Raw genomic sequence first — 11,078 nt, forward strand, 5'->3', positions numbered from 1 at the left:
CTAAGAGCATGATAGTGGCATTGGCTCTATGAGGACCTCATGGCAAAGGTATGTGTAGCAAGTGTGTGTGTGTGTGTGTGTGTGTGTGTGTGTGTGTGAGAGAGAGAGAGAGAGAGAGAGAGAGAGAGAGGTGACACGCCATGAGAGGAAAAGGAAGAGTGGGGAGGGGCCAGAGTCTTCTATGCCAACCCAGTCTCCCAGGAGCCAATGTACTCTTGTGGGTCCTAAACCATAGACCAGCATTAATGCCTTCATGAAGTTGGCCATACCAAAACTCAGTCTAGAAAAAATAGATAATTTGAGTAATTACGTATTTATGGATCCTCCCTTGTAATTGAATTGAAATTGGACTTGTAATTAAAAATCTTCCCTAAAAGAAAACTCTAGGCTCAGAGAGTCTCACTGGAGAATTTTAACTAGCATTTAAGGAAGATACCATGCCCATTTCCATAACTCTTCCTAAAAAAAATGGAGGAAAGAATATGCCCAACTCATAAATGAGGCCCATGGTTCCCTGATACCAAAACTAGACAAAGATTTTATAAGAAAACAACAAACCACTGTTGTTCACAAACATAGAGGCAAAAATTCTTAGCAAAATTGTAGCAGACCTAATGATAGTTTTAAAAGACTAGTATCTAATGACTAAGTATGCTTTATCTTGAATTATGTCCTTCTTATTCAACATTCAAAAATAAATCAATGTGCCAGGCATGGTGGCGCACAACTGAAATCCCAGCACAGGAGGCTGAGGCAGGAGGATTGCAAGTTCAAAGCCCCAGCCTCACGACACGGCAAAGCACTAAGCAACTCAATGAGATCCTGTTTCTAAATAAAATACAAAATAGGGCTGGGGATGTGGCTCAGTGGTTGAGTGTCCCTGAGTTCAATTCCTGGTACAAAAAAAAAAAAAAAAAAAAAAAAAAAAAAAAAAAACCAATGTAATTCACCATTGTCAATAAACAAAAGAAGAAAAATTATCTGATCATGTCAGTAGCAGCAAGAAAAGCCTTAGTCAAATTCAACATCAATTCATAAGAAATATTCTCAGCTCATCTGGGTGTGAAAAAGACTGAATACTTTCCCCATATGATCAGAAACATCTGTTCTTGCCACTTCTATTCAATATAGTAATGGGAGCATTGATATTGGAAACAACAAAGTAAAGCTGTATTTATTCACAGAGAACATAATCACCAAAATAGAAAATTTTATGGACTCTTGGAATCTTAAAAAAAAAAGGCTATCAGAACTAATACATACATCCAGCAAGTTTTCAGTATATAAAATCAATACAAAAGTCAATTGTACTTCTGTATACTGCTTACCAAAAATGGAAATTAAGGTTTGGGGGTGTTGCTCAGTGGTAGAGCACTTGTCTAGTTATGCTTAAGGCTCTCAGTTCAGTCCGTAGCACCAAAAATAAAATAAATAAATAATCCAATTTACAATTTATTCAAAAAAGATCACATAAGTAGGGATAAGTCAGACAAAAGATTTATAAAACATGGATGCTAAAAACAAACAAACAAACAAACATGGATGTTGAACTATAAAGCATTGCTGAAAGAAAACAGAAAGGAGGAGCTCTTCTTGGCTTAGAAGACTCCATCTTGTTAGATGTCAGTTCTCACTCAAAAGGATCCCTGAGTGCTACAAAATCCCAAGCAGGCTCTTTTGGAGAAATTGGGTTCTTTTGGTAATGCAAGGGACCTAGGATAGGCAAAACAACTTGGAGAAAGAACCAAGCTGGAGGACTCGCACTGCCTAACTTCAAACTTAGGATGCAGCTCTAGTAATCACGACAGTGTGGTGCTGGTGTAAGGATCAGTAGTATACAGAATAGCTGAACTAAGGGTGTGTCAATAGACTATCACAGATAAGGGCAATTTATGAGTCCTCAGGGCAGCCGACCAGGGTGGCCAGAGCCCAAGCCATTATTTCAGCTTCCAGCAGCCCCATTCATGTCCCTTGGAGTTGGGAGTAATGCTATTGGGGTCTGTAGGTATCACCTGTAAGGGGGGCTTGGAGGTACCTTTCACCCCACTGTACCCACGTCCACCTCCACTGAGGTAGGCCCTGGTTTGCTCTGAGTGTGTGTTCCCTAGCACCCTCTCATGGGCAGTGCAGTCCTGGGGACCTGACCTGTCTCAGCCATGGCAGAGCCATGACAGAGTTGCGGGGTGCTTGGACCATGTCCCAGGTCCTCTCAGGGTGCTGGTCCAGGTGGTGGGATTTCCAACACAGTTGGTTTTGAAATCAGTAAAGCCAGTTTTATTCCATTAAAAACAAAGAATGACCACCAGTATTTATCTGCTTCTAGAAGAAACAATTTTTTTTCCTATGCTTAGTCAGATTGAAAATTAATTTGGAATCAATATTAATGGAAGACAGACTTAAAAACAGTATGGGAATATAGGAGTGCTGTCAGCAAAATGGCAGAGAAGGAGGTCCAGCCCCTGAGTCGCGGCAGCAGGAGGAGGAGGGCTAGGGGCCCCAGGCCTTCCTGCCGGGTGCCACTTCTCCTTTCCCTTCGAGATTTGGGCCACCACTTTCCCGTGGGCTGTCTGTACCTTTGACCTGAGTCTGACCCGAGTCCAACCTGGCCACACAGAAACACGCCAGAAGAGGGCGCACTGGTCCCCTTGGGGTGGCGCAGGAGATGGACGGGGCTTGAGGCCTAAGCAGGCAGAGCACTGGTGATGGCCTCACTGTGCTTCTGGGGTGCGAGGGCCACTGGCTTGAAAGTGGAGGTGCCAGGACTGCCAGGGTGACAAACTTGTGTCTGCTCTGGAGAAGGTGGGGGAGCCCGCAGCTGGAGGGCAGCCAGAAGCCACTCCTGGGACAGTGGAGGGGCCTCAGGCTGCCCTGGGCCTGGACAGCCCGGGAGGGATCCGCCCTGCTTCCAAATGCTCCCGCTGTCCAGAGGTCCAGCCCAGGCCTTAGCCCCAGCTGCAGCACCTTCTGGCTGTCCAGGGTGACAGAGGCCCAGCCCATGCTGAGAAGGTACTGCCACTGGGGCCTGGGACTTCCAGTTTCTGGTTGGATTCCAGGCTCCAGCTCTGCCCCCTCTGACCTCAGTGGTACACACTTGAGGTCCCTAATTGTGTCCACCAAGTATGTGTCCCCAGGGTAGAATGGTGGCACTGCTGGCCTGTGACCATCTGGGCCTTGGACCCTTTGCCCTCCCACAGCCAGAAGTCGAGCCCAGCTCCTCTGCCAAGGGCCTTCTGGGTGCTGGTCACCACCCTGGCTCCCCCACCTCCCTTCTCTCTGTTCCTGCTTCTCACTCCTTGTCCCCTTTGGACAGTCCAGGAGTGGCTCAGGACTGCATGGGTACAACACGCCAAGCCCACCAGAGACCCAAGATGGTGGCTCCTCTGTCTGGCAGGTGTCCCTCCTCCTCAGCCAGCTGTGAGCAGATGCTGCCCTGAGGGAGCTTTGGTATGGAGGACCCTGGTCACTGTAGAGTGAGCAGGATAGCCCTGCCTCTCACCTTGCCCTGCTGTGCAGGGACACCAGTCCCCAAAGGGATGCAGCCAGCTCCCATGGGTCAAAGGTCATGGGTCAAGGCTGCTCCAATTATTGAGAAAGTCCCCCACACTCAGGAATTCTGCTGCTTGTCATTTAGGGTGCCTCACCTGTGCTGAGGGGACTGATGGTGGCAATAGCCCTGTGAACCTTGTTGTTGGGGCTAAATTTGTCTCCCCAAAAGATAGGTCTAAGTCCTAAACCCTGGAACCATGATTATTGGAAAAACGGGGTCTTTGCAGATATAATGAAGTTAAGATGAGGTCCCACAGGGTTAGGGTAGAGAAAGGAGAGGGTTAGACACAGATGTCATCCTGCAGGGATAAAGGGCACCTGACTATGGAGCACAGTGATGGACGCCTTGGTCTTGGACTTCTGGCCTCCACAACCAGACTCTCCGGCCTCTGTCCTGATCCTGGCCTGGTAGAATGAAAGAAGCCTCTGCAGGATTTTCCTCTCAGATAAGATGACACAGGGGCTGGGGTGTAGCTTAGCAGTAGAGAGCTTGCCTACCATGCACAGGGCCCTGGGTTCTAGCCCCAGCACTGGAGAGAGAGAGAGAGGGAGGGCAGGAGGGAGGCGGGGAGACACACACACACACACACACACACACACACACACACGGAGGGAGGGAGGGAGGGAGGGAGGTTGAGATCTAACAGGAAGTACTTCCATCTCCACCTTTGTCTTGTGCCTCTGTCCCTTGTCTTGACAACCAATGTTTGGGGTGTGTCTATTAATGAGTCACTGAAGAAGCAAGGTGAGGGACCACACCCCAAACTTCCTTCTCCCTCTCAATAGTATATGTTAGTCACCTACTGAAGACAGGAACAGTGGGATTATAGACGTGAACAAGCAAGGCTAGGTGACATTCAGTCTGGGGGATCCCATGAAGGTCGTGACCCAGGCTATGTCCAGCCACTCGGAGTTCCTGCGAGATGGATGTTCTGACCTAGAAGACAGGGAACTGTCAGAACAGTGACTGGCAGAGGGTGACCTGGCTGTAGGGAGATGCCCACAGGGCTGGCAGGGGCAGAGGATGCGGCAGAAGCCCCCTGGCATTCAGCCCTGCTCAGGAACACAGTCAGGCTGGCTTCTCTCTGTCCCAGGCAGTCACAGATTACAGTGTTGACCACTGCGATGATTTGACAAAGTTGACCCTCCAAAGTGCAGAGGGGTCAGTGGCCTGCCCTAAGTTACATGATTCACTTGGCACATGGTCTCAGCCCTATGACCACAGCTCTTTTTGCTAGGAGCCACAAGCATATATACGATGTATGGCACCTTTGGTTGTAAAGTGACGCCAGCTAGCCACTGAGATGATTATGTTAAAATTTACATTCATATGCAAACTGGACTCCCGCTGTTCACCTTGGCCTGCTACCGGACTCAAGTTACGGGACTTTACTGGACTGCTGGAGAGTTCCCATTGGTTGGGGAAGGATAGTAGGAGGGAATTCCGGAGGAGGTGGGAGGAGACGGGGGGGGTTCCGGTCGGCGCGCGGTTCCGGTCGGACACCCTCGTGGGAGGACCGGTTTTTGACTTGCTGGCGCTGAGAGTGTTAGCGGCTTTTTCAAAATAAAGTTTTGTTCCTGCTTGATTGGCTCGTGATTCTGTGCCCAGCCAAGACTGCGGCATTTGGCGGCCCGTGCGGGGAACGCCTGAAGCTTAGAGGTGAGTAAATTGCTCGCCCCTGAGGGAAGGCGACAGGATGGATGACCTTCTCAGAAAACAATGTGTTCTTGTTTTGATTTATTTTGTTTTCATTTCGAGCTCCCTAGCCCTAGAATTTTCTCAGGCGAACTGGAAAAAATGGTTGGCTCAAGGTTTGAAGTTATTCAGCCCTGAGAAAGAGAAAATTGATACAACCATTGTCTGCTCCGTCTTTGTTTCATTCTGCTTCGGCTTTGTTTTATCCTACCTTATTGGGTTAGGTTATAGTAGATTAGAATCCAATAAAAAACAAACCGAAAAACTGTTAAGTAAATTGTTAGAGGTCCAGACTATGGTAGAAAAAACGCTAGGTCAAGCAAAAGAGAAGGTCTCTCAAGCTAGTCAGACAGAGGAGAATTTAAAGAAAGCAAGCTTAGAGGACAAGCAGCCATCAGGTGGAGAATTACAACAGGAGGTTGCTACCAACTCCGTTCTATCACCAGAGGGCGTAACTCAGCCAACAGCTCCATCTACCGCTGAGCGGCCCTCAACTACCGTAGTTGATGGACGGAATTCTGAGGCAGGACCCCAAAGATTAGCATGCCCTGTACTTGAGCAGGCAGGAGGGCAACGAATTCACCGTGCTTTAGATTTCAAAACAATAAAGCAATTAAAGGAGGCTGTAACGACCTATGGGCCGCAAGCTCCCTTCACAATAAGCATGGTTGAATCTGTTACCAACTTGGACATGACACCAGCAGATTGGGCTAACATGTGTCGATCTGTGCTAAACGGAGGACAATATTTGTTATGGAAGGTTGCCAATGAGGAATTTTGCATGGAGACAGCTAGGCGAAATGCAGAAGCTGGGTACCCTCAAAGAAATATGGACATGCTTTTGGGGAAGGGACCTTATGAGGGTCAAAGACAACAAATTGAATATGACCCTGGTGTGTACGCACAAATTGCTGTAGATGCAGTTAGGGCATGGAAAACTTTACAGGGGCATGGAGACTTACAAGGTCAATTATCTAAGGTAATACAAGGAACTAATGAACCTTATGCTGAATTTGTAGATAGACTTATTCAGTCAGCCTCTAGGATATTTGGAAATACAGAACAGGTAATGCCATTTATAAAACAACTGGCTTATGACCAAGCAAATCGTTGCTGCAGAGAGGTCATTAGACCATGGAGACATGAGGATTTAAACACATATATTAAATTATGTAGAGACATTAATGAACAGGGGCAAGTCTTAGCAGCAGTACAACAGGCTTTAGATGCCAGGCCAAGAACATGCTATAATTGTAATCAAACAGGACATTTTAAAAGGAGTTGCCCCATAAGAGGAGGGTTTAACAAAGCTGGATATCAAAGGAATAGAATACCAGGTATTTGCCCACGATGCCGTAGAGGGAGACATTGGGCTAATGAATGCCGTTCTCAAACCACCATAGAGGGTATTCCGTTATCAAAAAACGGACAAGGACCAAGTGTTTACCCACGATATCGTGGAGAAAGGTATCAAGCTCCATTGCCAAAAAACGGACTAGAGGGCCCAATGCCCCGGGGCCCCAAACCACAAATATATGGGGCAATGGAGGAACCCAACAGCCCCATCAAGGTAGTGCCCAGGACGCATTATCCATTAAATCCCTCATCAGACAAACTAGAGGGAGCGCAGGGCTGGACATCTGCGCCTCTGCCAGAGCAGTACTAACCCCAGAGATGGGAATTCAAATCATTCCCACAGGAGTAAAAGGACCTCTTCCCCAGGGAACAGTAGGCTTATTATTGGGACGCAGTTCTTCTACACTAAAAGGACTTATGATAAGTCCTGGGGTAATTGATCCCGATTATGAAGGTGAAATAAAAATTATAGCTAGTTCTCCAAGAGGTATATCAGTAATTTCACCAGGAGATAGAATAGCACAGTTATTAATAATACCCAGCCTGCATGATAAATTTTCCAGTTGTAATGTAGAAAGAGGTTCCAAGGGATTAGGTTCCACAGGTGTAGATTGGGCTATGCTGTCTTTAAATTTAGATTCTCGCCCAATGCTAAAATTAAAAATTCAAGGACATGACTTTAATGGGCTGCTGGACACAGGAGCTGACCTCAGCATCATATCTCGTCAAGAATGGCCAAAACATTGGCCATTACAACAAGCCACTCAAACGCTTCGAGGCCTAGGAGTGGCAACAAATCCCCATAGAAGTGCTATGGTATTAGATTGGAGGGATCCTGAAGGATGTGAAGGAACTATACAGCCCTATGTATTGGATCATCTTCCTGTAAATTTATGGGGACGAGATGTCCTAGATCAATTAGGATTGACATTAACAAATAACATCAATCCTAACGCGCCCACTACTAGGGCTAAACAAGGCTTTAGGAAAGAAAAAAGATTAAGAGAACAAGAACAAGGTATGACAGCACCTATTCAAATAGATCAAGAAATAAATAGACATGAATTGGGTTTTCAGAAAGGGCCACTGAGACAATCAAAATTACTTGGAAATCAGAAAGACCAGTGTGGGTTCCTCAGTGGCCCTTGACTAAAGAAAAGATACAAGTAGCCCATGACTTGGTCAGACAACAGTTAGCGGAAGGACATATACAACCTTCCGTATCCCCCTATAATACTCCCATTTTTGTCATTAAAAAGAAATCTGGTAAATGGAGATTATTACAAGATTTAAGAGCCATTAATAATGAGATGGTTATTATGGGACCTGCTCAATCAGGGATTCCTCAATTGTCTGCTTTACCAAAAACCTGGCATGTTTTAGTTATAGATATTAAAGATTGTTTCTTTTCAATTCCAATTCATCCCGAGGATAGTCCACATTTTGCATTTACTATCCCTGCACTGAATCATGAAGGTCCTGATCAGAGATATGAATGGAAAGTACTCCCTCAAGGGATGGCTAACAGCCCAACTATGTGTCAAATTTATGTTAATAAAGCAATCCAGCCACTTAGAAACCAAAATCCTGAACTACAAATATTTCACTATATGGATGATGTGTTACTGGCACATAAAGATAAAAACACATTACTAGAATGTTATGCCACACTTACAAATTTATTGAAAAATTATAATCTAGAGATAGCAATAGATAAAGTACAATTAAATCTTCCAATTAATTATTTAGGAGTTCTATTATCCTCAACCATGGTCCGTCCACCAAAAATTCAAATACGAGTAGATCAACTCAAATCACTTAATGACTTTCAAAAGTTATTGGGAGACATAAATTGGATAAGGCCTTATCTAGGCATACCAACAGGAGAGTTAGGACCTTTATTTGATATTCTAAAAGGTCCATCAGATCCAAATTCACCCCGCATGTTAACGCCTGAAGCAAGAAAAGTATTAAAAATCATTGAAACATATATGGAAAAAATGCATTTGGATAGAATTGATATAAGTTTGCCTTTATTATTTATTGTACTACCAACAAAAAATATTCCTACAGGAGTATTTTGGCAAGAAGGTCCATTATTGTGGATACATTTATCTTATTCCCCTAACACTATTCTTACTAGATATCCTGAGGCTGTAGGACAATTAATACTCAAAGGAATAAAAGCAGCTAAGGGAGTGTTTGGGATTTCTCCCAATAAAATTATTACTCCATATACTATGGATCAAATTGATGAGTTAGCTAATGAGTTAAATACTTGGGCAATAATCCTGTGTAAAACTAGTGTTTCATTTGATAATCACTTACCATCTAATCCTTTGTTGTCTTTTTGGTCTAAGCATCCTGTAGTTTTTCCAAAAATGACAAGAAAAACCCCTATCATAAATGCTCCAAATATATTCACTGATGGGTCAAACAATGGTACAGCAGCAGTAGTTACTCCTGATCAAACTTTTACATTTTTAGTACCCAAACAATCAGCTCAAAAGGTAGAGCTTAATGCAGTATTACAAGCTTTTATGATGTTTAAAGATTCTGTATTTAATTTATTTTCTGATAGTCAGTATGTAGTTAATGCTATTAATTCCCTTGAAGATGCTGGTAGGATTTCCCCTTCCTCTACTGTTTTCTCTTTGTTTTCCGCTATACAAAGTCTAATCTGGGACCGAAAAGATCCATTCTTCATAGGTCATATCAGGGCACATACAGGATTGCCTGGAGCCCTTAGTATGGGCAATGAACTAGCAGATAAATCTACACATGACATACATATTTTCTCCACAATAGAAGAAGCTATAAATTTTCATAAAAGGTTCCATGTCAATGCTAATACTTTACAAAAGCGTTTTAAAATAACTAAAGAACAGGCCAGACATATAATAAAACAATGTCAAAATTGTGTGACATTTTTACCACAAGTTAATCTTGGAGTCAATCCTAGAGGACTAATACCTAACCATATTTGGCAGATGGACGTCACACACTTGCCAGAATTTGGAAAATTAAAATATTTACATGTTACAGTTGATACCTCTTCCGGATTTTTGATGGGCTCCCTTCATGCCGGAGAAAAAACTAAAGATGTTATAGCTCATTGCTTACAAAATTTTGCCACTGTGGGCGTTCCAAAACAGTTAAAAACGGACAACGGTCCTGGTTATACTTCCTCCTCTTTTAAACAATTTTGCTCATCATTTGGTATTACTCACATAACAGGAATTCCATACAATCCACAAGGACAAGGCATAGTTGAAAGAGCTCATCAAACTATTAAAATGTACTTATTAAAACAAAAGGAGGGAATTGGAAAGGGGTATATATCCCCCAAAGATAAACTTAAAATAACCCTTTTTACTCTAAACTTTTTAAATTTAGATTCATCGGGACTTAGTGCTGCGGAAAGACATTTGTACCCCAAAAATGTACATAAGCCTAAGGTACTTTGGAAAGATATTCTAACAGGACAATGGAAAGGCCCGGATCCAGTGATAGTCTGGAATCGGGGCGCTGTCTGTGTTTTCCCACAGGATGAACAGCAACCGATTTGGATTCCAGAGAGATTAACTAAAACAATTTCTACAGAAAAAGAAGATGATTTGACTCAAATCCATAACAGCTGACATCCAGAGCTCCAGCTTGGCTATTCTTACATCTGCGACAGTGATTAACCAAGGTTTTTTTTTTCAGTATCTATTTTATTATTGCATTTTTCCACATCATAAAGTTCTATTTTATTTTTGAGCTCATACAAACCTAGGTTAATGTTTTTCTGATCAGTTTTATTTTTTGACTGTGTTTTATTTTTTATTTATTTATTTATTTATTTATTTATTTTTTTTTTTTTTTTGACTGTGGAGTTTTTAAACATTGCAATGGAGATTTCACCTAAGTATAGTTACAAGGCCTTTATTTACTATTGTCTTATGTGTTGTATGTTGTGTGCACACTTCTGTTTTGTGTTGTATGTCTGTATGTGTGTATGTCCATATTTCTTATATGAGGAGCGCTCATGAAAAAATGGATCCGAATTTTTTCTTTATTCACGTGATTTATATGGTTTAATTTAAATTAGGTGAACAGCTGTTTATGATTGTTGTTAAAGATGGTTAACAGATCTGTTTGTTTACTAATTTAAATTTGGTAAACGGCTGTTAAGGATTGTTTTTAAAGGAGTTTAACAGATCTGTTTGTTTACTTTCACCTTTTCTTTTTATTATATTTAATAATTCTGTTCAGGATAATGTCTCTTTACCATCATTGCCAGAATTTCCATCTCCATCCCAATTCCAGTGAAGACTGAGATAAAACCAAACTACAGCTTCTATGATAGCTATCACAGTAAACTGTATAAACTGATGCATCAATGAATATAACTCAACAAGTAATGCTATCAAGGACTTGATTTACTTTGGGAGGATATGGACATATTGATAGACTCCTCCAATTTGAACTGCTTGCA

Source organism: Spermophilus citellus (genome assembly GCF_964194105.1).
Source record: "Spermophilus citellus genome assembly, chromosome: 11".
NCBI classification, from domain to species: Eukaryota; Metazoa; Chordata; class Mammalia; order Rodentia; family Sciuridae; genus Spermophilus; species Spermophilus citellus.